The sequence below is a fragment of the Plecotus auritus genome (assembly GCF_963455305.1).
Source record: "Plecotus auritus genome assembly, chromosome: 1".
In the NCBI taxonomy this organism is placed as follows: domain Eukaryota; kingdom Metazoa; phylum Chordata; class Mammalia; order Chiroptera; family Vespertilionidae; genus Plecotus; species Plecotus auritus.
The window spans coordinates 120,855,215-120,882,491 of record NC_137770.1 but is presented as its reverse complement, the minus strand read 5'-3'; positions in this window follow the sequence as shown (position 1 = coordinate 120,882,491).

Sequence of the window (27,277 nt, the reverse complement as noted above, 5' to 3'; positions counted from 1 at the left end):
ACCTCAGCAGTCTCAGCTTGTATAAGGCCCCAAAATCTAGCCACCTGAACACCTCAAGCTATCCACGTGGCCGCTCCCCTTGATAACGTCAGCACTTACGGACTGTACAAAGGGCCCCAATCCCAAAACATCCTAACCTCTTCAGCCTCTTTATGTGGCCCCTCCACCTTAATGACGTCAGCACTTCCGGAGGGTCCCTGGGCACCAAACCCAAAACCAACCGGCCACTTCAGCCTCTACACATGGCCCCTGCCCCATGAGGACGTCAGCACTTCATGCCTGTCCCTGATCCCCATCTCTTTATTTACCAGAGCTCTTCCAGCTGTTCACCAGGGCCTTGCCATATCCTTGGCCACCTCAGCCCTTTTGACTGTCCACCCTGCAACCCCCAATGCGGATATGAACACTTAAAACTGGTTACTGGTTCCCAACCCTTGTTCATGTGAATATTTACCGCTGTAACCCCGACCCTGGTTCACCTCACCAATGAGCCACACTGGCTGGCGCTTAGCTCATTAGAAGAGGGGTCATTGCCCAATCTCTGGAAGTTGGCTTAGCTCATTAGAAGAGGGGTGATTTCCCAATCTCTGGAAGTTAGCTTAAGGGCCTAACACCCACCGCCCCAGGTAACTTTCTGCTCACAGACTGCCTCTTTCCGGTGGGATGGAGGCCAGCAGTACACCCCCGGTACTTTTTTAAGAAAAACCTGGGTGTCCATGAGTAGGGATCCCGCATGGTCCCCCACCTAGGGGAATCACACCCCCCAGAGACCTACGACTCTGACAGCCCTGCATATGGGCTTTGAATTCCAGGAAACAGCAGTGTTGAGGCCCTTAAAACACTTTCCAAACTGGGAGAAAAGGATAGACCCCTCCATGGTCACTTAAATTTTATAGCGAACTGAGAGCCAGCTTTTTGCTTAATTACTGGGCAACTGTCATTCCGTGAGGAGAGCTACTTACTTGCTGTCTTAAAGAGTATGGACCACAGGACGTTTCCCAGTTTCCGACCTCTTGGGATCCTCCAATGTATTCTCCTGGCTCTAAAAGCCTTTACACTTGACCACTTCCAATTGTTGATCTGGGAGGCAGCCCTGGTCTACCTGAGGATTTCTGGTTGTTCACTGGGACAAGCACAACCAATCGACCTCGTTACCACTTCTGGCGGCCAAATGTATCCAACACTTAATGACGTCACCAGTCTCAGCTGGACCTAGGCCCCAAAATATTGACCACCTAAACACCTGGGGCTGTCCACGTGGCCCCTCCCCCTTCATGAGGTCAGCACTTCCGGCCAGTATCCGAACCACAATCCCATAACCACCTGACCACTTCAGAGTCTCTATGAGGCCCCTCCCAACTAGTGATGTCAGCAATTCCAGCGGGTCCCCAAGCCCCAAACCATAACCACCTAAGTACTTCAGCCTCTCGATGTGGCCCCTCCCCCTTAATGTCCTCAGCACTTCCAGCCTGTCCCAGGGCCCCAAACACAAGCACCTGAGCACTTCAGCCTCTACAGGTCCCCATCCTCCGTGACGATGTCAGCATTTCCTGCCTGTCCCTAATCCCCAGCCCTTTATTTACTATAGTTCTTCTGGCTATTCACCTGGGCCTGACCATATTCCTGGTCACTTCAGCTCTTCTGACTCTCCGACTGACAACACCCCATTGCGGATATGAACACTTTAAACTGGTTACCGACTCCCAACCCTTGTTCCTGGGACTATTTCCCATTGTTCCCAAGGCCCTGGTTCACCTCTCCAATGAGCAACACTAGCTGCCGCTTAGATAATAATAAAAAGGGTGAATTCCCAATCTCTGGAAGTTGGCTTAAGGGCCTAACACCCACAGCCCCAGGCAACCTTCTGCTAACAGACAGCCTCTTTCCCCTTTGGATGGTGGCCAGCAGTGGTCCTTCAGCACTCCTTTAAAACAACCCTGAGTGTCCATGATGTGGGATCCCTCATATTCCCCAACCTGGGGGTATCAGACCCTACACTGACATGGGACTCTGATAGCCCTGCATATGGGCTTTAAAATCCGGGAAACAGCAGTGTTGAGGCCAGAAAACCTGTTCCAAACTGGGAGAAAAGACCAGCCCCCTCCACGGTCACTTAAACTGTGTGGTGAACTGAGGGCCAGCTTTTGGCTAAATTCCTGGGGAACTGTCCTTCCGAGAAGAGAGTTATCTTCTCGCTGCCTTCCACAGTATGGACCACAGGATGTTAAACAGTTTCCGACCTCTTGGGATCCTCCAATGTATTATGCTGGCTATACTATCCCCCTATTGCGGATATGAACACTTAAAACTGGTTACTGGTTCCCAACCCTTGTTCATGTGAATATTTACCAATGTAACCCCAACGCTGGTTCACCTCAGCAATGAGCCACACTGGCTGGCGCTTAGCGCATTATAAGAGGGGTCATTTCCCAATCTCTGGAAGTTGGCTTAAGGGCCTAACACCCACAGCCCAAGGTAACCTTCTGCTCACAGAATGCCTCTTTCCGGTGAGATGGTGGTCAGCAGTGCACCGCTGGCACTTTTTTAAGACAACCATGGGTGTCCATGAGTTGGGATTTACCATGGTCTCCAACCAGGGGGCATCACACCCCACAGTGACCTACGAATCTGACAGCCCTGCATATGGGCTTTAAAATCCGGGAAACAGCAGTGTTGAGGCCCTGAAAACACTTTCCAAACTGTGAGAAAAGGATAGACCCCTCTTTGGTCACTTAAATTTTATAGCGAACTGAGAGCAAGGTTTTTGCTTAATTACTGGGAAACTGTCCTTCCGTGAGGAGAACTACTTACAAGCTGCCTTACTGAGTATGGACCACAGGACATTTCGCAGTTTCCGACCTCTTGGGATCCTCCAATATATTCTCCTGGCTCTAAAAGGCTTTACACTTGACCACTTCCAATTGTTGATCTGGGAGGCAGCCCAGGTCTACGTGAGGATTTCTGGTTGTTCACTGGGACAAGCACAACCAAACGACCTCGTTACCCCTTCTGGCTGGCCACATGTACCCAACCCTTAATGACGTCAGTAGTCTCAGCTGGTCCTAGGCCCCAAAATATTGACCACCTAAACACCTGGGGCTGTCCACGTGGCCCCTCCCCCTTCATGACATCAGTACTTCCGGCCTATACCCGAACCCCAATCCCATAACCACCTGACCACTTCAGCCTCTTTATGTGGCCCCAAACCCTTACTGATGTCAGCAATTCCAGCGGGTCCCCAAGCCCCAAACCCATAACCACCTGAGTACCTCAGCCTCTTGATGTGGCCCCTCCCCCTTAATGTCATCAGCACTTCCAGCATGTCCCAGGGCTCCAAACACAAGCACCTGAGCACTTTAGCCTCTACAGGTCCCCTCCCCCGTGACGACGTCAGCATTTCCTGCCTATCCCTGATCCCCAGCCCTTTATTTACTAGAGTTCTTATGGCTATTCACCTGGGCCTGACCATATCCTTGGTCCCCTCAGCTCTTCTGACTCTCCGACTGAGAACTCCCCATTGCGGATATGAACACTTTAAACTGGTTACCAGGTCCAAACCCTTGTTCCTGGAACTATTTCCCATTGTTCCCATTGCCCTGGTTCACCTCTTCAATGAGCCACACTAGCTGGCGCATGGATAATAAGAAAAAGGGTGAATTCCCAATCTCTGGAAGTTGGCTTAAGGGCCTAACACCCAAAGCCGCAGGCAACCTTCTGCTAACAGACTGCCTCTTTCCCCTTTGGATGGTGGCCAGCAGTGGTCCGTCAGCACTCCTTTAAAACAACCCTGGGTGTCCATGAGGTGGGATCCCTCATATTCCCCAACCTGGGGGTATCACACCCGGAACTGAAATGGGACTCTGATAGCCCTGTATATGGGCTTTAAAATCCGGGAAACAGCAGTATTGAGGCCGTGAAAACCCATTCCTAACTGGGAGAAACGACGAGCTCCCTCCAAGGTCACGTAAACTGTGTGGCGAACTGAGGGCCAGCTTTTTGCTGAATTCCTGGGGAACTGTCCTTCCGAGAAGAGAGTTTCCTTCTCGCTGTCTTTCAGACTATGGACCACAGGTTGTTCAACAGTTTTCGACCTCTTGTGATCCTCCAATGTATTATCCTGGCTATACAAGCCTGTACACTTGACCACTTCCAGTTATTCACCTGGGAGACTGACCTGGTCCACCTGAGGATTTCTGGTGGTTAACTGGGACAAGCCAACCAACTGGCCTCGTTACCACTTCTGGCTATCGATGTGGCCCCACCTACCGATGACATCAGCTTTCTCAGCTGGTACTAGGCCACAAAATCTTAACCACCTGAACACCTCAAGCTATCCACGTGGCCCTTCACCTTGATGACCTCAGCACTTATGGCCTGTACCAGGGCCCCAATCCCAAAAACACCTGACCACTTCAGCCTCTCGATGTGGCTTCTCCCCATTAATGATGTCAGCACTTCCGGCTGGTCTCAGGGCACCAAACCCACAACAACCTGACCACTTGAGCCTCTACACATGGCCCCTGCCCCAGGAGGACGTCAGCACTTCCTACCTATCCCTGATCCCCATCCATTTTTTTACCAGAGCTCTTCCGCTGTTCACCTGGGCCTTACCATATCCTTGGTCACCTCAGCCCTTCTGACTGTCCACCTGGCTCTCCCCATTGTGGATATGAACACTTAAAACTGGTTACTGTTTCCCAACCCTTGTTCATGTGAATATTTAACGCTGTAACCCCGACCCTGGTTCACCTCACCAATGAGCCACACTGGCTGGCGCTTAGCTCATTAGAAGAGGGGTGATTTACCAATCTCTAGAAGTTGGCTTAAGGGCCCCAACACCCACAGCCCCAGGTAAACTTCTGCTCACAGACTGCCTCTTTCCTGTGGGATGGTGGCCAGCACTGCACCCCCGGCACTCTTTTAAGACAACCCTGGGTGTCCATGAGTTGGGATCCCCCATGGTCCCCAACCTGGGGGCATCACACCCCGCAGTGTCCTACGACTTTGACAGCCCTGCATATGGGCTTTGATTTCCGGGAAACAGCAGTGTTGAGGCCCTGAAAACACTTTCCAAACTGGGAGAAAAGACCAGACCCCTCCATGGTCACTTAAATTTTACACCTAACTGACAGCCAGCTTTTTGCTTAATTACTGGGGAACTGTCCTTCCGTGAGGAGAGCTACTTACTCGCTGCCTTACAGAGTATGGACCACAGGACAATTCGCTCTTTCCGACCTCTTGGGATCCTCCAAGGTATTCTCTTGGCTATAAAAGCCTTTACACTTGACCACTTCCAATTGTTGATCTGGGAGGCAGCCCTGGTCTACGTGAGGATTTCTGGTTGTTCACTAGGATAAGTCCAACCAATCGACCTCGTTACCACTTCTGGCTGGCCACATGTACCCAACCCTTAATGACGTCAGCAGTCAGCTGGTCCTAGACCCCAAAATATTGACCACCTAAACGCCTGGGGATGTCCACGTGGCCCCTCCCCCTTCATGACGTCAGCACTTCCGGCCAGTACCCGAACCCCAATCCCATAACCACCTGACCAATTCAGCCTCTCTATGTTGCCACTCCCCACTAGTGATGTCAGCAATTCCAGCAGGTTTCCAAGCCCCAAACCCATAACCACCTGAGTACTTCAGCCTCTCGATGTGGGCCCTCCCCCTTAATGTCCTCAGCACTTCCAGCATGTCCCAGGGCCCCAAACACAAGCACCTGAGCACTTCAGCCTCTGCAGTTGGCCCCTCTGCTGTGATGACGTCAGCATATACTCCCTGTCCCTGATCCCCAGCCCTTTATTTACTAGAGTTCTACTGGCTATTCACCTGGGCCTGACCATATCCCTGATCACCTCAGCTCTTCTGACTCTCCGACTCACACCTCCCCATTGGGGATATGAACACTTTAAACTGCCTAACCCTTGTTCCTGGGACTATTTCCCTTTGTTCCCACGGCCCTGGTTCACCTCTCCAGTTCTCCACACTAGCTGATGCTTAGATAATAAGAAAAGGGGTGAATTCCCAATCTCTGGAAGTTGGCTTAAGGTCCTAACACCCACAGCCCCAGGCAACCTTCTGCTAACAGACTGCCTATTTCCAGGTGGGATGGCGGCAAGCATTGCTCCCTCAGCACTCCTTTAAAACAACCCTGGGTGTCCATGAGGTGGGATCCCTCATATTCCCCAATCTGGGGGTATCATACCCTGCAGTGACCTGGGACTCTGATAGCCCTGTATATGGGCTTTAAAATCCGGGAAACAGCAGTGTTGAGGCCGTGAAAACCCGTTCTAAACTGGGAGAAGAGACCAGCCCCCTCCAAGGTCACATAAACTGTGTGGCGAACTGAGGGCCAGCTTTTTGCTGAATTCCTGGGGAACTGTCCTTCTGAGAAGAGAGCTACCTTCTCGCTGCCTTCCAGAGTATGGACCACAGGACGTTCAACAGTTTCCGACCTCTTGGAATCCTCCAATGTATTCTCCTGGCTATACAAGCCTCTACACTTGACCACTTCCAATTATTGACCTGGGAGGCAGACCTGGTACACATGAGGATTTCTGGTGGTTCACTGGGACAAGCCCAACCAATTGGTCTCGTTACCACTTCTGGCTCTCCATGGCCCCACCTCCTGATGACGTCAGCAGTCTCAGCTGGTCCTAGGCCCCAAAATCTTAACCACCTGAACCCCTCAAGCAATGCACATGACCACTCCCCTTGATGACGTCAGCACTTAGGGCCTGTACCAGGGCCACAATCCCAAAACCACCTGACCACTTCAGCCTCTGGATGTGGCCCCTCCCCATTAATGACGTCAGCACTTCCTGTTGGTCCCCGGGCACCAAACCCACAACAACCTGACCACTAGAGCCTCTACACATGGCCCCTACCATGAGGACGTCAGCACTTCCTGCCTGTCCCTGATCCCCATCCCTTTATTTACCAGAGCCTTTCAGGCTGTTCACCTGGGCCTTACCATATCCTTGGTCACCTCAGCCCTTCTGACTGTCCACCTGGCACCCCCCATTGCGGATATGAACACTTAAAACTGTTTACTGTTTCCCAAACTTTGTTCATGTGACTATTTACCGCTGTAACCCGACCCTGGTTCACCTCACCAATGAGCCACACTGGCTGGTGCTTATCTCATTAGAAGAGGGGTGATTTCCCAATATCTGGAAGTTGGCTTAAGAACCTAAGACCCACAGCCCCAGGTAACCTTCTGCTCACAGACTGCCTCTTTCCGGTGGGATGGTGGCCAGCAATGCACCCCGGCATCTTTTTAAGACAACCCTGGGTGTCCATGAGTTGGGATCCCCCAAGGTCCCCAACATGGGGAATCACACCCCGCAGTGACCTACGACTCTGTCAGCCCTGCATATGGGCTTTGAAATCCGGGAAACAACAGTGTTGAGGCCCTGAAAACACTTTCCAAACTGGGAGAAAAGCATAGACTCCTCCATGGTCACTTAAAATTTATAGCGAACTGAGAGCCAGCTTTTTACTTAATGACTGGGGAACTGTCCTTCCGTGAGAAGAGCTACTTACTGGCTGCCTTACAGAGTATGGACCACAGGACTTTTCGCAGTTTCCGACCTCTTGGGATCCTCCAATGTATTCTCCTGGCTCTAAAAGCCTTTACACTTGCCACTTCCAATTGTTGATCTGGGAAGCAGCCCTGGTATACGTGAGGATTTCTGGTTGGTCACTGGGACAAGCCCAACAAATTGACCTTGTTACCACTTTTGGCTGACCACTGTACCCAACCTATAATGACGTCAGCAGTCTCAGCTGGTCCTAGGCCCCAAAATATTGACCACCTAAACACCTGGGGCTGTCCACGTGGCCCCTCCCCCTTCAGGACGTCAGCACTTCAGGCCAGTACCCGAACCCCAATCCCATAACCACCTCACATCTTCAGCCTCTCTATGTGGCCCATCCCCCTTAGTGATGTCAGCAATTCCATGGGGTCCCCAAGCCCCAAACCCATAACCACCTGAGTACCTCAGCCTTTGATGTGGCCCCTCCCCCTTAATGTCCTCAGCACTTCCAGCATGTCCCAGGGCCCCAAACACAAGCACCTGAGCACTTCAGCCTCTACAGGTGGCCCCTCCCCCGTGACGACGTCAGCATTTCCTGCCTGTCCATAATCCCCAGCCCTTTATTTACTAGAGTTCTTATGGCTATTCACCTGGGCCTGACCATATCCCTGGTCACCTCAGCTCTTCTGACTCTCCGACTGACATCTCCCAATTGCGGATATGAACACTTTAAACTGGTTACCGGGTCCCAACCCTTTTTCCTAGGACTATTTCCCATTGTTCCCACGTCCCTGGTTCGCCTCTACAATGAGCAACACTAGCTGGCGCATGGATAATAAGAAAAAGGGTGAATTCCCAATCTCTGGAAGTTGGCTTAAGGGCCTAACACCCACAGCCCCAGGCAACCTTCTGCTAACAGACTGCCTCTTTCCCCATGGGATGGTGGCCAGCAATGCTCACTCAGCCATCCTTTAAAACAACCCTGGCTGTCCATGAGGTGGGATGCCTCATATTCCCCAACCTGGGTGAATCATACCCTGCCTTGAACTGGGACTATGATAGCCCTGCATATGGGCTTTTAAATCTGGGAAACACCAGTGTTGAGGCTGTGAAAACCGGATCCAAACTGTGAGTAAACACCAGCCCCCTCCACGGTCACTTAAACTGTGCGGCGAACTGAGGGCAAGCTTTTTGCTGAATTCCTGGGGAACTGTCCTTCCAAGAAGAGAGCTACCTTCTCGCTACCTTCCAGAGTATGGACCACAAGACGTTCAACAGTTTCCGACCTCTTGGGATCCTCCAATGTATTCTCCTGGCTATACAAGCCTGTACACTTGACCACTTCCAGTTATTGACCTGGGAGGCTGACCTGGTCCACCTGAGGTTTTCTGGTGGTTCACTGGGACAAGCCCAACCAATTGGCCTCGTTACCACTTCTGGCTCTCCATGTGGCCCCACCTCCTGAAGACGTCAGTAGTCTCAGCTGGTTCTAGGCCCAAAATATTAACCACCTGAACAACTCAAGCTATCCACGTGGCTCCTCCCCTTGATGACGTCAGCACTTACAGCCTGTACGAGGGCTCGAACCCCAAAACCACCTGACCACTTCAGCCTGTTGATGTGGCCCCTCCACATTAATGACGTCAGCACTTACGGCTGGTCCCAGGGCACCAAACCCACAACCACCTGACCACTTGAGCCTCTACACATGGCCCCTGCCCCATGATAAAATCAGCACTTCCTGCCTGTCCCTGATCCCCATCACTCTTACCAGAGCTCTTCCGCTGTTCACCTGGTCCTTACCATATCCTTGGTCACCTCACCCTTCTGACTGTCCACCTTGCACCCCCATTGCGGATATGAACACTTAAAACTGGTTACTGTTTCCCAAACCTTGTTCATCTGACTATTTACCGCTGTAAAAATAACCCTGGTTCACCTCACCAATGAGCCACACTGGCTGGCACTTAGGTCATTAGCAGAGGGGTCATTTCCCAATCTCTGGAAGTTGGCTTAAGGGCCTAACACACACAGCCCAGGTAAACTTCTGCTCACAGAATGCCTCTTTCCGGTGGGATGGTGGCCAGCAGTGCACCCCTGGCACTTTCTTAAGACAAACCTGGGTGTCCATGGGTTGGGATCTTCCATGGTCCCCAACCTGGATGCATCACACCCCGCAGTGACCTACGAGTCTGACAGCCCTGCATATGGGCTTTGAAATCAGGGAAACAGCAGTGTTGAGGCTCTGAAAACACTTTCGAAACTGGGAGAAAAGACCAGACCCCTCCATGGTCACTTAAATTTAATAGCGAACTGAGAGCCATCTTTTTGCTTAATTACTGGGGAACTGTCCTTTCGTGAGGAGAGCTACTTACTCGCTGCTTTACAGAGTATGGACCACAGGACTTTTCGCAGTTTCCGACCTCTTGGGATACTGCAATGTATTCTCCTGGCTCTAAAAGCCTTTACACTGGACTACTTCCAATTGTTGATCTGGGAGGCAGCACTGGTCTACTTGAGGATTTCTGGTTGTTCACTGGGATAAGCCCAACCAATCGACCTCGTTACCACTTCTGGCTGGCCACATGTATCCAACCCTTAATGATGTCAGCAGTCTCAGCTGGTACTAAGCCCCAAAATATTGACCACCTAAACACCTGGGGCTGTCCTCATGGCCCCTCCCCCTTCATGACGTCAGCACTTCCTTCCTATACCCGAACCCCAATCCCATAACCACCTGACTACTTCAGCCTCTCTATGTGGCCCCTCCCCCTTTGTGATGTCAGCATTTCCAGCGGGTCCCCAAAGCACAAATCTATAACCACCTGAGTACTTCAGCCTCTCGATGAGGCCCCTCCCGCTTAATGTCCTCAGCACTTTCAGCATGTCCAAAGGTCCCAAACACAAGCACCTGAACACTTCAGCCTCTACAGGTGGACCCTCCCCCGTGACGACGTCAGCATTTCCTGCCTGTCCCTGATCCCCAGTCCTTTATTTACTAGAGTTCTTCTGGTTATTCACCTGGGCCTGACCATATCCCTGGTCACCTCAGCTCTTCTGACTCTCAGACTTACACCTCTCCATTGCGGATATGAACACTTTAAACTGGTTACCGAGTTCCAACCCTTGTTCCTGGGACTATTTTCCATTTTTCCCACGGCCCTGGTTCACCTCTCCAATGAGCCACACTACTTGGAGCTTAGATAGTAAGAAAAGGGGTGAATTCCCAATCTCTGGAAATTGGCTTAAGGGCCTAAAACCCACAGCCCCAGGCAACCTTCTGCTCACAGACTGCCTCTTTTCGGTGGGATAGTGGCCAGCAGTTCTCCCTCAGCTCTCCTTTAAAACAACCCTGGGTGTCCATGAGGTGGGATCCCTCATATTCCCCAACCTGGGGATATCATACCCTACAGTGACCTGGGACTCTGATAGTCCTGCATATGGGCTTTAAAATCCCGGAACAGCAGTATTGAGGCCGTGAAAACCCGTTCCCAACTGGGAGAAAATACCAGCCCCCTCCATGGTCATTACAATTGTGTCGCGAACTGAGGGCCAGCTTTTTGTTGAATTCCTGGGGAACTGTCCTTCCGAGAAGAGAGCTACTTTCTCGCTGCCTTCCAGAGTATACCCACAGGATGTTCAACAGTTTCTGACCTCTTTGGATACTCCAATGTATTCTCCTGGCTATACAATCCTGTACAATTGACCACTTCCTGTTATTCACCTGGGAGGCTGACCTGGTCCACCTGAGGATTTCTGGTGGTTCACTGGGACAAGCCAACCAATTGGCCACGTTAACAGTTCTGGCTATCGATGTGGCACCATCTCCTTGACGTCAGCAGTCTCAGCTGGTACTAGGCCCCAAAATCTTAACCACCTGAACATCTCAAGCTATCCAAGTGGCCCCTCCCATTGATGACGTCAGCACTTTCGGCCTGTACCAGGGCACCAATGACAAAACCTCCTGACCTCTTCAGCCTCTAGATGTGGCCCCTCCCCCTTCATGACGTCAGCACTTCTGGCTGATCACCAGGCACCAAACCCACAACCACCTGACCACTTAAACTTCTACACATGGCCCCTCCCCCATGAGGAGGTCAGCACTTCCTGCCTGTCCCTGATCCCCATCCCTTTATTTACCAGAGCTCTTCCGGCAGTTCACCTGGGCCTTACCATATCCTTGGTCACCTCAGCCCTTCTGACTCTCCGACTGACACCTCCCCATTCGGGATATGAACACTTTAAACTGGTTACCGGGTCCCAACCCTTGTTCCTGGGACTATTTCCCATTTTTTCCACGGCCCTCATTCACCTCTCCAATGAGCCACACTAGCTGGCGCTTAGATAATAACAAAAGGGGTGAATTCCCAATCTCTGGAAGTTGGCTTAAGGGCCTTACACCCACAGCCTCAGGCAACCTTCTGCTAACAGACTGGCTCTTTCCCGGTGGGATGGTGGCCAGCAGTGCTCCCTCAGCACTCCTTTAAAACAACTCTGGGTGTCCATGTGGTGGGATCCCTCATATTACCAAACCTGGGGGCATCATACCCTGCAGTGACCTGGGACTCTGATAGCCCTGCATATGGGCTTTAAATTCCAGGAAACAGTAGTGTTAAGGCCGTGAAATCCCGTTCCAAATTGGGAGAAAAGACAAGCCCTCTCCACGGTCACTTAAACTGTGTGGCGAACAGAGGGCCAGCTTTTTGCTGAATTCCTGGGGACTGTCCTTCCGAGAAGAGAGCTACCTTCTCTTAGTGATGTCAGCAATTCCAGCGGGTCCCCAAGCCCCAAACCCATAACCACCTGAGTACTTCAGCCTCTCGATGTGCCCCTCCCACTGAATGTCCTCAGCACTTCCAGCATGTCCCAGGTCCCGAAACACAAGCACCTGAGCACTTCAGCCTCTACAGGTGGGCCCTCCCCCGTGATGATGTCAGCATTTCCTGCCTGTCCCTGACCCCCAGCCCTTTATTTACTATAGTTCTTCTGGCTATTCACCTGGGCCTTGCAATATCCCTGGTCACCTCACCTCTTCTGACTGTCCGACTGACACCTCCCCATTGCAGATATGAACACTTTAAACTAGTTACCGGGTCCCAACCCTTGTTCCTGGGACTATTTCCCATTGTTCCCACGGCCCTGGTTCACCTCTCCAATGAGCCACACTAGCTGGCGCTTAGAAAATAAGAAAAGGGGTGATTTCCCAATCTCTGGAAGTTTGCTTAAGGACCTAACACTCACAGCCCCAGGCAACCTTCTACTAACAGTCTTCCTCTTTCCAGGTGGGATGTTGGCCAATAGTGCTCCTTCAGCACTCCTTTAAAACAACCCTGGGTAAAGAGGAGAAAAATGGCGGCGGAATAGACAGACGTTTTCAGAGCCTTGTCCTGGAGCAGAAAGAAAGAACAGCTGAGGGTCGCACTAGGAGTGTTTGTTGGCAAGTTGGGGGATAGCTGAACTCCAGAAGAAGGTGGGAGACTGCTAGACGGGGTTCCCCTGACCTGGCAGCTCCTACTGCAGCTGGGTCCCCTCCCGGAGCTGCGGGCTTGGAAGCAGAGTCTCCGCCATCTGGAACCGGAAAGTGGAGCTTATCGGAAGCCTGAGAATCCACAATTGCGGCACCCACAGAACAGCTGCGAGCCCCAGAACAACGCTCCCCAATTGGCGCAAACACACGGGTTCAGAGGTGCTCTACACTCCACCACGGAAAGGTCAGATTTCGCCTGGGATAAGGTGAGGTCTCTGGTCCCAGCGCGAGAGAGGAACGCGGGTTTTGCGGGAGCTGGAGGACCAGGGAAGTCTGTGCCTAGAAAAATCGGTGGCTGTTGGGGCTGGCGTGATCTGTGAATGTGGAAGGGGGTCCTCAGAGCTGCTAACAGAAGGGCTCTCTAAAAAGCAACCCATTTTGATCTGAAGTGCAGGGACACCCTAAGAATTTCAGGGGTGTGCTAGACTTACGCGCAGCCACGGAGTGTGCACACTTGAGCTTTTTCCTCTTGACATTCTTGCTTCTGATTACTAAGCCCAACTCATAGGATCACCCAGTTGGGGACACCCTGGGAGACTGCAGGGGAAAGTTGTTTTTCTGGAACCTGGGGATCGGAGCGGGGAGTGACCATCGGAGAGCCAGCTCTGAGGCAGCCCACTCCCACAAACCGGTAGAGAGTGCCACAGGGAAAGAAGGCTCTAACACTCCCTAGAGAGGCCATAGATAAACCCGGAAGTCAATCCAGAAACACTGCCACCCAGGGGCTGAATCACAAATTGACTCTTGTGTAATCAAAAATAAAGGAATACGAATTAAGACACACCGCCTGCTTAAAATCAGGACTGGCTTACATCACTGAAGAGCAGTGGAACGCAGGAAACTGCAATACTGTCCGGACTCAGAAACAGGCGTGCCAAACAGAACAACAGAGAAAGTGAATGACCTTCACTACTCCACATTTTATTTTTATTTTTTATTTTTTTATTTTCATTTTTTGCATCTTTTACTCAAAAAACTAATTTTTTTCCTCACTTGATTTTACCTTTTTAATTATTACATTTTTATTTTCAATCTGTATTATTACTACTGCTATTTTATCTTTTTTTTTAAGTGTCATTTTATTTTCTCTTCATTTTGTTTTGGGATTAATGTTCTACATTCTATTTTTATCTTTTCTTTAGCATCATTTTACTCTATCTCAAATCTACCTTTATGCCATCACACTCTTCCTCATTTTCCCTTTTCGGTGTCCTGTTTATCTTACCCCTTTCCTGCTTTAGATTTCCCCTATCCTTTCTGTTTAACCCCTGTTAAAATTTCACCCTACTTATATATCTAATCTCCAATCCCCTGCTCCAAGTCCATACACACCTCTCTCTTCGCTGTCTTAACAATCCAAAAAATTGTTTTTCTCTCTGTCCTTTTGTTGTTGTTCGCTTGAATGTATATTATATCGAATTTTTTATGCTTTTTTGTGAGATTGTTTTCCTTATTCTTCTTTTGTTTATTTTTTGTTTGTTTAGTGCTTCTGTTTTCCCTTGCCTCACTCAATATTAGTTGGTGTTGTAGTTTGTATTAATCCCCAGGTACTTGTTGCTGGCATTTGCTGGGATAAGTGATTGTTCTATTGCAGTTTTATCCCCAATATATATAGTCTGTTTCCCTTTCTCTCTTAGTCTCTTTCTTGTCTCTCTTACTTTTTTTTCTTCTTTTTTTCCCTTTTCCCAATTTCATTTTGACACCCCTTTTTTTTCTTCTTCTTTCTTTCTTTTTCCTCTTCTTCTTTCTCTACTATCCCCTAATTTGCCTTTCTCTGGTGGTCACCTTTATTGGAGGTTATTAATATCGTGAATATATTTCTGTTCATTGCCTTATGTGTTGTACCTGGTAATGCTGTATTTTGTGCCTTTGAATCGACACAGGAGAGAGAGAACTACATAACCAGACACCCAGAGAAGAGAGACCATGGGGAGACAAAGACACAGCCCGCATATGAAAGAAAAGCAGGCATCACCAGAAAAGGAAGTAAACGAAATGGAAGCAAGCAACCTTCCAGAAAAAGAATTCAGAGAAATGGTCATAAGGTGGCTGAAAAGAATGGAAGACAAATTCGACAATATGAGCAAGAACCAAGAGGAAATGAAGAAGAACCAAGAAGAAATGAAAAATGACATCGCTGCTGTAAAGAACTCAATAGAAAACATCAAGAGTAGACTAGAAGAAGCAGAGGACCGCATCAGTGAGCTAGAAGACAAGATGGGAAAAAATACCCAAGTAGAGCAACTTCTAGAAAAAAAATTAAAAGGCAGGAGGAGAGCCTAAGGGAACTTTGGGACAACACGAAACAAAACAACATCCACATAATAGGGGTTCCAGAAGGAAAGGAAGCTGAGCAAGGAATAGAAAACCTCTTTGAAGAAATAATGACAGAAAATTTCCCTGATATAGAGAAGAAAAAACCCACACAAATCCAAGAAGCTCACAGAGTCCCAAGCAAAATGAACCCCACAAGACCGACGCCAAGGCACATTATAATTAAATTGGCAAACACCAACGACAAAGTAAGAATCTTAAAAGTGGCCAGAGAGAGACAGAAAGTTACATACAAAGGAACCCCCATCAGACTAGCAACTGATTTCTCAACAGAAACTCATCAGGCCAGAAGGGAATGGAATGAAATATACAAAGTCATGCAAAGGAAGGGTCTGAATCCAAGAGTACTGTACCCAGCAAGGCTATCAATCAAAATTGAAGGTGAAATCAGGAGCTTCACAGACAAAAAAAGGACTAAGGGAATTTATTACCACCAAACCAGCAATGCAAGAAATGCTAAAGGGTCTGCTGTAAAAAAAAAAAAAAAAGAAAATGGAAGTGAAGAAGGAACACAGGTGTAAAGAATAGGAATGGCGACAAATAAGTACCTATCAATAATAACTTTAAATGTAAACGGATTAAATGCCCCAATCAAAAGACATAGGGTAATGGATTGGATAAGAAAACATGACCCATATATCTGCTGTCTACAAGAAACCCACCTCAGAAAAAAAGACGCACACAGACTGAGGGTGAAGGGATGGAAAAAGGTTTTCCAGGCAAATGGAACTGAAAAAAAAGCTGGGGTAGCAATACTTATATCTGACAAATTAGATCTCAAACTGAAGGACATAACAAGAGATAAGGAAGGCCACTTCATAATACTAAAGGGAGCAATCCAACAAGAAGAAATAACTCTGGTAAACATATATGCACCCAATACAGGAGCACCCAAATACATAAAAAAACTCCTGGAGGATATCAAGGGAGAGATTGACAGCAATACAATCATAGTAGGAGACTTTAATACCCCACTATCACCATTGGACAAATCCTCTAAACAAAACATCAGCAAAGAAACATCAATCCTAAATGACTCACTAGACCAGATGGAATTAATTGACATCTTCAGAACATTTCACCCCAAAGCCACAGAATATACATTCTTCTCAAGTGCACATGGGTCATTTTCAAAGATAGACCATATGTTGGGACATAGGCAAAGTCTCTTCAAATTCAAGAAGATAGAAATCATATCAAGCATCTTCTCAGACCACAGTGGCATAAAACTGGAAATCAACTACAATAAAAACAACCCAAAGAAATCAAACAAATGGAGGCTAAACAACATGCTATTAAACCATGACTGGGTTACCAGAGAGATCAAAGAAGAAATAAAAAACAGCATGGCAACAAATGACAATGAAAACACTACAATCCAAAATCTATGGGACACAGCGAAAGCAGTCTTGAGAGGAAAGTTCATAGCTCTACAAGCCTACTGCAAAAAAACAAGAAACAATGGTAATAAATTACCTAACCCAACAACTCAAAGAGTTAGAAAAAGAGCAACAAGAAAAGCCCAGTGTAAGCAGAAGGAAGGAAATAATAAAGATCAGAGCACAGATAAACGACATAGAGACCAAAGAAACAATACAAAAGATCAACAAAACCAAGAGCTGGTTCTTTGAAAGGATTAACAAGATTGATGACCTCTAGCTAGGCTCACCAAGAAGCAAAGAGAGAGGAGCCAAATAATCACAATCAGAAATGAAAGAGCTGAAATAACAACAGGTCCCGCCAAATACAAAGGATTGTTAAAAAATAATACGAACAACTCTATTCTAACAAACTGGACAACCTGGAGGAAATGGACATATTCCTAGAAAAATATAACCTTCCAAAACTCAATCAGGAAGAATCTAAACAGCTCAATATGCCAGTAACTATGGAAGAAATTGAAGCAGTCATCAAAGAGCTTCCGGCAAACAAAAGCCCGGGGCCAGACGGCTTAACAGGAGAGTTTTACCAAACATTCAAGGAAGAAATAAAACCTATCCTCCTCAGACTATTCCAAAAAATTTAAGAGGAAGGAACACTTCCAAGCTCCTTCTATGAAGCCAGCATCACCCTAATACCAAAACCAGATAAAGGCAACACAATGAAAGAGAATTACAGGCCAATATCCCTCATGAATGTAGATGCCAAAATCCTCAACAAAATTCTAGCAAATCGGATCCAGCAGTACATCAGAAAGATCATACACCATGACCAAGTAGGGTTTATCCCAGGAATGCAAGGATGGTATATTATGCGAAAATCAATAAATGTGATACATCACATAAACAAATTGTAAGATAAAAATCACATAGTCACATCAATTGATGCAGAAAAAGCATTTGACAAAATCCAACACCCTTTCTTGAAGGAACCCTCGTGCACTGCTGGTGGGAATGCAGACTGGTGCAGCCACTTTGGAGAACAGTATGGAGTTTCCTCAAAAAACTGAAAATGGAACTCCCATTTGACCCAGTAATCCCACTCCTAGGAATATATCCTAAGAAACCAGAAAAACCAATCAGAAAGGATATATGCACCCCTATGTTCATAGCAGCACAATTTACAATAGCTAAGATTTGGAAACAGCCTAGGTGCCCATCAGCAGATGACTGGATCAGAAAACTATGGTACATCTACTCAATGGAATACTATGCTGCCATAAAAAAGAAGGAATTACTACCATTTGTAGACACCTGGATGGAATTAGAGAACATTATGCTAAGTGAAATAAGCCACTCAATGAAAGAAAAATACCACATGATCTCACTCATTTAGGGATAATGAAAAACATTATAAACTGATGAACAAACAGATAGTTACAGTGGCAGTAAAGCACCAAACAGACTGTCTAATTAAAACGGTAAGGTTAGGGAGAGGTGGGGGAAATAAGAGATCAACCGAAGGACTTGTATGCATGCATATAAGAGTAACCAACGGATGCAAAACATTGGGGTGTGAGGGCACGTATGGGAGTGGGGTGGGGGAGGGCAATGGTAAGATATGTACACATATAATACCTTAATAAAAATTTGAAAATAAATAAATAAATAAATAAATGAAATGAAACAACCCTGTGTGTCCATGAGGTGGGATCCCTCATGTTCCCAAACGTGGGGGCATCATACCCTGCAGTGACCTGGGACTCTGATAACCCTGCATATGGGCTTTAAAATCTGGAAAACAGCAGTGTTGAGACCCTGAAAACACTTTCCAAACTGGGAGAAAAGACCAGACTACTCCATGGTCACTTAACCTGTGTGGCGAACTGAGGGCCAGCTTTTGCTGAATTCCTGGGGAACTGTCCTTCCAAGAAGAGAGCTACCTTCTCCCTGCCTTCCAGAGTATGGACCACAGGACGTTCAACAGTTTCCAAACTCTTGGGATCCTCCAATGTATTCTCCTGTCTATACAAGCCTGTACACTTGAACACTTCCACTTATTGACCTGGGAGGCTGACCTGGTCCACCTGAGGATTTCTGGTAGTTCACTGGGACAAGCCCAACCAATTGGCCTCGTTACCACTTCTGGCTCTCCATGTGGACCCACCTCCTGATGACGTCAGCTGTCTCAGCTGGTCCTAGGCCCCAAAATCTTAACCACCTGAACACCTCAAGCTATCCACGTGGCCCCTCCCCTTGATGTCGTGAGCACTTACTGCCTGTACCAGGGCACCAATGGCAAAACCACCTGACCACTTCAGCCTCTCCATGTGGCCCCTACCCCTTAATGACGTCAGCACTTCCAGCTGGTTCCCGGGCACCAAACCCACAACCACGTGACCACTTCAGCCTCTACACTTGGCCCCTGCCCCATGAGGACGTCAGCAAATCTTGCCTGTCCCTGATCCCCATCCCTTTATTTACCAGAGCTCTTCAGGCTGTTCACCTGGTCCTTACCATATCCTTGGTCTCCTCAGCCCTTCTGACTGTCCACCTGGCACCCCCCATTGCGGATATGAACACTTAAAACTGGTAACTGGTTCCCAACCCTTGTTCATGTGACCATTTACCACTGTAACCCCGACCCGGGTTCACCTCACCAATGAGCAACACTGGCTGGCACTTAGCTCATTGGAAGAGGGGTGATTTCCCAATCTCTGGAAGTTGGCTTAAGGGCCTAACACCCACAGCCCCAGATAACCTTCTGCTCACAGACTGCCTCTTTCGGTGGAATGGTGGCCAGCACTGTACCTCCGGAACTTTTTAAAGACAACCCTGGGTGTCCATGAGTTGGGATCTCCCATGGTCGCCAACCTGGGGGCATCATACCTTGCAGTGACCTGGGACTCCGATAGCCCTGCATATGGGCTTGAAAATCCGGGAAACAGCAGTGTTGAGGCCGTGAAAACCCGTTCCAAACTTGGAGAAAAGACCAGCCCCCTCCACGGTCACGTAAACTGTGTGGCGAACTGAGGACCAGCTTTTTGCTGTATTCCTGGGGAACTGTCCTTCCGAGAAGAGAGTTTCCTTCTCGCTGCCTTTCAGAATATGGACCACAGGATGTTCAACAGTTTCCGACCTCTTGGGATCCTCCAATGTACTATCCTGGCTATACAAGCCTGTACACTTTACCACTTCCAGTTATTGACCTGGGAGTCTGACCTGGTCCACCTGAGGATTTCTGGTGGTTAAGTGGGACAAGCCAACCAACTGGCCTCGTTACCACTTCTGTCTATCGATGTGGCCCCACCTACCGATGACATCAGCAGTCTCAGCTGGTACTAGGCCAAAAACTCTTAACCTCCTGAACACCTCAAGCTATCCACGTGGCCCCTCCCCTTGATGACTATTTCCCATTGTTCCCACGGCCCTGGTTCACCTCTCCAATGAGCCACACTAGCTGTCGCTTAGATAATAAAAAAAGGGGTGATTTCAAAATCTCTGGAAGTTGGCTTAATGGCCTAACACACACAGCCCCAGTCAACCTTCTGCTAACAGACTGCCTCTTTCCCCGTGGGATGGTGGCCAGCAGTGCTCCCTCAGCCCTCCTTTAAAACAACCCTGGGTGTCCATGAGGTGGGATCCCTCATATTCCCCAACCTGGGGGCATAATACCCTGCAGTAACCTGGGACTCTGATAGCCTTGCATATGGGCTTTAAAATCCGGGAAACAGAAGTGTTGAGGCCGTGAAAACCCATTCCAAACTGGGAGAAAAGACCAGCCCCCTCCAAGGTCACTTAAACTGTGTGGCGAACTGAGGGCCAGCTTTTTGCTGAATTCCTGGGGAACTGTCCTTCCGAGAAGAGAGCTACCTCCTCGCTACCTTCCAGATTATGGACCACAGGACGTTCAACATTTTCGAACTCTTAGGATCCTCCAAGGAATTCTCCTGGCTATACAAGCCTGTACACTTTACCACTTCCAGTTATTGACCTGGGAGACTGACCTGGTCCACCTGAGGATTTCTGGTGGTTCACTGGGACAAGCCAAACAATTGGCCTCCTTACCACTTCTGGCTATCGATGTGGTCCCACCTCCTGATGACGTCAGCAGTGTCAGCTGTTACTAGACCCCAAAATCTTAACCACCTGAAAACCTCAAGCTATCCACGTGGCCCCTCCCCTTGATGACATCACCACTTACAGCCTGTACCAGGACCTCACTCCCAAAAACCCCTGACCACTTCAGCCTCTCGATATGTCCCCTCCCCATTAATGACGTCAGCACTTCCGGATGGTCCCCGGCACCAAACCAACAACTACCTGACCATTTCAGCCTCTACACATGGCCCCTGCCCCATGAGGACGTCAGCACTACCTGCCTGTCCTTGATCCCCATCCCTTTATTTCCCAGAGCTCTTCCGGCTGTTCACCTGGGCCTTACCATATCCTTGGTCACCTCAGCCCTTCTGACTGTCCACCTGGCACCCCCCATTGCGGATATGAACACTGAAAACTGGTTACTGTTTCCCAAAACTTCTTCATGTTACTATTTACCACTGTAACCCTGACCCTGGTTCACCTCACCAATGAGCAACACTGGCTGGCGCTTAGCTCATTAGAAGAGGGGTTATTTCCCAATCTCAGGGAGTTGGCTTAAGGGCCTAACACCCACAGCCCCAGGCACCCTTCTGCTCACTGACTGCCTCTTTCCGGTGGGATGGTGGCCAGCAGTGCACCCCCGGCACATTTTTAGACAACCCTGGGTGTCCATGAGTTGGGAATTCCCATGGGACCCAACCTGGGGGAATCACACACCGCAGTGACCTAGGACTCTGACAGCCCTGCATATGGGCTTTGAAATCCTGGAAACAGCAGTGTTGAGGCCCTGAAAACACTTTCCAAACTAGGAGAAAAAACCAGACCCCTCCATGGTCACTTAAATTTTATAGCGAACTGAGAGCCAGCTTTTTCCTTAATTACTGGGAAACTGTCCTTCCGTGAGGAGAGATACTTACTCGCTGCCTTACAGAGTATGAACCACAGGACATTTCGCAGTTTCCGACCTCTTGGGATCCTCCAATGTATTCTCCTGGCTCTAAAAGCCTTTACACTTGACCACTTACAATTGTTGATCTGGGAGGCAGCCCTGTTCTACGTGAGGATTTCTGGTTGTTCACTGGGACAAGCCCAACAAATCGACCTCTTTACCACTTCTGGCTGGCCACATGTACCCACCCCTTAATGACGTCAGCAGTCTTAGCTGGCCCTAGGCCCCAAAATATTGACCACCTAAACACCTGGGGCTGTCCACGTGGCCCCTCCCCCTTCATGACGTCAACACTTCCGGCCAGTACCCAAACCCCAATCCCATAACCACCTGACCACTTCAGCCTCTCGATGTGGCCCCTCCCGCTTAATGTCCTCAGCACTTCCAGCATGTCCAAAGGTCCCAAACACAAACACCTGAGCACTTCAGCCTCTACAGGTGGGCCCTCCCCCGTAACGACGTCAGCATTTCCTGCCTGTCCCTGATTACCAGCCCTTTATTTACTAGAGTTCTTCTGGCTATTCACCTGGCCTGACCATATCCCTGGTCACCTCAGCTTGTCTGACTCTTCGACTGACACCTCCCCATTGGGGATATGAACACTTCAAATTGGTTACCGGGTCCCAACCATTGTTCCTCGAACTATTTCCCATTGTTCCCACGGCCCTGGTTCACCTATCCAATGAGCCATACTAGCTGGCTCTTAGATAATAAGAAAAGGGGTGAATTCCCAATCTCTGGAAGTTGGCTTAAGGGCCTAACACCCACAGCCCCAGGCACCCTTCTGCTCACGGACTGCATCTTTCAGGAGGGAAGGTGGCTAGCAGTGAACTCCCAGCACTTTTTTAAGACTACCATGGGTGTCCAAGAGTTGGGATCCCCCATGGTCCCCAACCTGGGGGCATCACAGCCCGCAGTGACTTACTACTTTGAAAGCCCTGCATATGGGCTTTCAAATCCGGAAAACAGCATAGTTGAGGCCCTGAAAACACTTTCCAAACAGGGAGAAAAGACCAGACCCCTCCATGGTCACTTAAATTTTATAATGAACTGAGAGCCTGCTTTTTGCTTAATTATTGGGGAACTGTCCTTCTGTGAGGAGCTACTTACTCGCTGCCTTACAGAGTATGGACCACAGAACATTTCGCAGTTTCCGATCTCTTGGGATCCTCCAATGTATTCTCCTGGCTCTAAAAGCCTTTACACTTGACCACTTCCAATTGTTGATCGGGGAGGCTGCCCTTGTCTATGTGAAGATTTCTGGTTGTTCACTGGGACAAGCCCAACCAATCGACCTCGTTACCACTTCTGGCTGGCCACATGTACCCAACCCTTTATGACGTCAGCAGTTTCAGCTGGTCCTAGGCCCCAAAATAATGACCACCTAATCACCTGGGGCTGTCCACGTGGCCCCTCCCCCTTCATGACGTCAGCACTTCCGGATGGTACCCGAACCCCTATCCCATAACCACCTGACCACTTCAGCCTCTCTATGTGGCCCCTCCCCACTAGTGATGTCAGCAATTCCAGCGGGTCCCCAAGCCCCAAACCCATAACCACCTGAGTACTTCAGCCTCTTGATGTGGTCCCCTCCCCCTTAATGTCCTCAGCACTTCCAGCAAGTCCCAGGGCCCCAAACACAAGCACCTGAGCACTTGAGCCTTTACAGGTGGCCCCTCCCCCGTGACGACGTCAGCATTTCCTGCCTGTCCCTGATCCCCAGCCCTTTATTTACTGAAGTTCTTCTGGCTATTAACCTGGGCCTGACCATATCCCTGGTCACCTCAGCTCTTCTGACTCTCCGACTGACACCTCTCCAGTGCGGATATGAACACTTTAAACTGGTTACTGTTTCCCAAACATTGTTCATGTGACTATTTACCGCTGTAACCCCGACCCTGGTTCACCTCACCAATGAGCCACACTGGCTGGCCCTTAGCTCATTAGAAGATGGGTGATTTCCCAGTCTCTGGAAGTTGGCTTAAGGGCCTAACACCCAAAGCCCCAGGCAACATTCTGCTAACAGAATGCCTATTTCCCGGTGGGATGGTAGCAAGCAGTGCTCTCTCAGCACTCCTTTAAAACAACCCTGGGTGTCCATGAGGTGGGATCCCTCATATTCCCCATCCAGGGGGCATCATACCCTGCAGTGCCCTGGGACTCTGATAGCCCTGTATATGGGGTTTAAAATCCTGAAAACAGCAGTGTTGAGGCCGTGAAAACCCGTTCCTAACTGGGAGAAAAGAACAGCCCCCTCCATGGTCACTTAAACTGTGTGGCGAACTGAGGGCCAGCTTTTTGATGAATTCCTGGGGAACTGTCCTTCTGAGAAGAGAGCTACCTTCCCGCTGCCTTCCAGAGTATGGACTACAGGATGTTCAACAGTTTCGGACCACTTGGTATCCTCCAATGTATTCCCCTGTCTATACAAGCCTGTACACTTGACCACTTCCAGTTATTGACCTGGGAGGCTGACCTGGTCCACCTGAGGATTTCTGGTGGTTCACTGGGACAAGCCAACCAATTGGCCTCTTTACCAATTCTGGCTATCGATGTGGCCCCACCTCCTGATTACGTCAGCAGTCTCAGCTGATACTAGGCCCCAAAATCTTTTTTTTTTAATATATATTTTATTGATTTTTTTACAGAGAGGAAGGAAGAGTGATAGTCAGAAACATCGATGAGAGAGAAACATCGATCAGCTGCCTCCTGCACACCTCATACTGGGGATGTGCCCGCAACCAAGTTACATGCCCTTGGCCGGAATCTAACCTGGGACCTTTCAGTCCGTAGGCCGACGCTCTATCCGCTGAGCCAAACTGGTTTTGGCTAGGCCCCAAAATCTTAACCACCTTAACAGCTCAAGCTATCCACGTGGCCCCTCCCCTTGATGACGTCAGCACTTACGGCCTGTAGCAGGGCCCAAATCACAAAACCTCCTGACCTCTTCAGCCTCTCCATGTGGACCCTCCCCTTTAATGACATCAGCACTTTCCGCTGGTCCCCAGGAACCAAACCCACAACCACCTGACCACTTAAGCCTCTACACATGGCCCTTGCCCCATGAGGACGTCAGCACTTCCGGCCTGTCCCTTATTTCTATCTGTTTATTTACCAGAGCTCTTCCGGCTGTTCACCTGGGCCTTACCATATGCTTGGTAACCTCAGCCCTTCTGACTGTCCACCTGGCACCCCCCATTGTGGATATGAACACTTAAAACTGGTTACTGTTTCCCAACCCTTGTTCATGTGACTATTTACACCTGGAGCTGTCCACGTGGCCCCTCCCCCTTCATGACGTCAGCACTTCCGGTCTATACCTGAACACCAATCCCATAACCACCTGACCATTTCAGCCTCTCTATGTGGCCCCGCCCCACTAGTGATGTCAGCAATTCCAGGGCGTCCCCAAGCAACAAACCCGTAACCACCTGAGTACTTCAGCCTCTCGATGTGGTTCCACCCGTTAATGTCCTCAGAACTTCCAGCGTGTCCCAGGGCCTCAAACACAAGCACCTGAGCACTTCAGCCAATAAAGGTGGACCCTCCTCCGTTACGACATCAGCATTTCCTGCCTGTCCATGATCCCCAGCAGAATGCCTCTTTCCCCGTGGGATGGTGGCCAGCAGTGCTCCCTCACCCCTCCTTTAAAACAACCCTGGGTGTCCATGATGTGGGATGCTTCATATTCCCCAACCTGGGGGCATCATACCCTGCAGTGACCAAACCCTAAACCTAACCCTAACCCTAATGCTACCCCTACCCCTAACCCTAACCCTAAACCTAACCCTAACCAAAACCCTAAATCTAACCTAACCCTAACAAGAACCCTAACCCTAACCCTAACACTAACCCTAAACCTAACCCTAACCTATTCCTAGCCCTAATCCTAAAACTAACCCTAACCCTAACTATAATCCTAACCCTTGCCCTAGCCCTAACCCTAACCCTAACCCTAACCTAACACTAGCCCTAACCCTAAACCTAGCCATAGACATAGCCCTACCCCTAACCCTAACACTAACCCTAACCTAACCCTAACCCTAACCCTAACCCTAACCCTAACCCTAGCCCTAGCCCTAAACCTAACCCTAGCCCTAGACCTAGCCCTAAACCTGACCCTATCCCTAGCCCTAGCCCTAGACCAAATCCTAAACCTAACCCTAACTCTAGCCTTAGCCCTAGACAAAACCCTAACCCTAACCCTAACTTTAACGCTGGCCCTAGCCCTAACCCTAACCCTAACCCTAACCCTAACCCTAACCCTAACCCTAACATACCATAACTCGAAAACTAACCCTAACCCAAACCCTAAACCTAACGCTAACCCTAACCCTAAACCTAAGCCTAACCCTTACCCTAAACCTAGCCCTAATTCTAACCCTAACCCTAATATAACCCTAACCCTAACCCTAGCCCTAATCGTATGCCTAACCCTAACCTAACCCTAACCCTAATCCTAACCCTAACCCTAACCCTAACTAACCCTAACCCAAAACCTAACCCTAACCTTAGCCGTAACCCTAACCATAACCCTAACCTAACCCTAACCCTAACCCTAACCCTAACACTAACACTAACCCTAACCTATTCCTAGCCCTAATCCTAAAACTAACCCTAACCCTAACCTAAACCTAACCCTAAACCTAACCCTAACCTAACCCTAACCCTAACCATAATCCTAACCCTTGCCCTAGCCCTAACCCTAACCCTAACCCTAACCTAACCCTACCCCTAACCCTAAACCTAGCCGTAGACATAGCCCTAACCCTAACCCTAACCCTAACACTAACCCTAACCTAACCCTAACCCTAACCCTAACCCTAGCACTAGCCCTGGCCCTAAACCTAACCCTAGCCCTAGCCCTAGCCCTAAACCTGACCCTACCCTAGCCCTAGCCCTAGACAAAACCTTAACCCTAACCCTAACCCTAACCTACCCTAACCAGAAACCTAACCCTAAACCTAGCCGTAACCCTAACCATAACCCAAACCTATCCCTAAACCTAAGCCTACCCCTTACCCTAAACCTAGCCCTAATTCTAACCCTAACCCTAATATAACCCTAACCCTAGCCCTAACCATATCCCTAACCCTAGTCCTAACCCTAACCCTAACACTGTCCCTAACCTTAACCCTTTTCCTAACCGTAACCCTAACCCTAACCCTAACCCTAGCCCTAACCCTAACCATAACCCTAACCTATCCGTAACCATAACCCTAACCCTAACCCTAGCCCTAACCCTAACCCTAACCTTAATCAAAACCCTAACCCTAACCGTAACCTAACCCTAACCCTAGCCCTAAACATAATCCTATCCCTAACCTTAGCCCTAACCCTAATCCTAACCCTAACACTAACCCTAACCTACCCTAATCCTTTCCCTAACCTAACCAAACCCTAACCCTAACCCTAGACCTAGCCCTAGCTTAACCCTAACCTAACCC